The 951-nt window shown below is 48.7% G+C and overlaps 1 protein-coding gene across 1 annotated transcript in view; it reads right to left on the bottom strand.

Moving 5' to 3' along the window:
- DMRT3 (doublesex and mab-3 related transcription factor 3) overlaps positions 1–951 on the bottom strand; it is a 9,007-nt gene that overhangs the window by 1,935 nt on the left and 6,121 nt on the right. The window lies entirely within an intron of this gene.

The raw sequence follows: 951 nt of genomic DNA, 5'->3' as shown, positions 1-951 counted from the left end.
TCCAAGACCTGGAGTACAGCTGATATCTTGGCCCATTAGAGCACAGAACCTAAAAAAATCTGGTTTGAAGTGGACCTCTGGAAGACCGCTGGTCCAATCTCCTGTTCAAATCAGGAATAAGAGAAAATATAGAGCAGGATGCTCATGTCCCTGCTTATCTGAGTTTTAAGTAATCCCAAGGATGGAGACTCCACAACCTCTCTCAGCTTGTACCCAGTACCTTGTCTTTTGTGTGCTGAACTAAGAAGGGTAAGACCTGAGAACAGGGCTGAAAACAAGGCTGTTGACTGCAATGTTTCCAGATAAAGACCCAAAAATGGGGATAGCCCAAACCTCTGATGATTTTGGTAGTGCCTGGCCAGAGTATGGAAATATTTTAAATACAAGTGTTTGCCAGAAAGCAGAAGTGAAGGAGAGGAAACCTGGACAGCTTTCACAGCTTATGCATAAGGGTGCAAATATACTTGCCTGAGATTTTTTGCAGTTAATTTTCCAAGAACACTGTTCTGCTGGCCTTCCTAATACTGCCCAATGACAATCTCCCTGGGAAGCACCAACGTCTGGGGAAAGGGTTGTTATCCAATCTGTGGCTGGCTTTTGAACACAAGCATGTGAAAGACAATCTGGAAAAACCAATAGAACTATTTTCTTGGTTTCCCAAGTCTCTACTGATCATCTGAACTAGAGAAAGAAGGGAGGAAGGGAGGAAAGGAGGGAGGGAGGAAAGGAGGGAGGGAGGAAGGGAGGGAGGAAGGGAGGAAGGGAGGGAGGGAGAGGGAGTGAGCAAGGAAGGGAGGAGTGGAGGAAAGGAGGGAGGGACGAAAGGAGGGAGGGAGGGAGGGAGGAAGGAAGGAAGGCAGGAAGGCAAGAAGGCAGGAAGGCAGGAAAGAAGGCAGGCAGGCAGGCAGGCAGGCAGGCAGGCAGGAAGGCAGGAAGGCAGGAAGGCAGGCA

The sequence above is a fragment of the Chaetura pelagica genome, unplaced genomic scaffold (genome assembly GCF_000747805.2).
Source record: "Chaetura pelagica isolate M959 unplaced genomic scaffold, ChaPel_1.0 scaffold42, whole genome shotgun sequence".
Taxonomy (NCBI): domain Eukaryota; kingdom Metazoa; phylum Chordata; class Aves; order Apodiformes; family Apodidae; genus Chaetura; species Chaetura pelagica.
The sequence above is the reverse complement of the archived record's forward strand: the minus strand, read 5'-3'. Positions and strand labels throughout refer to the sequence as shown.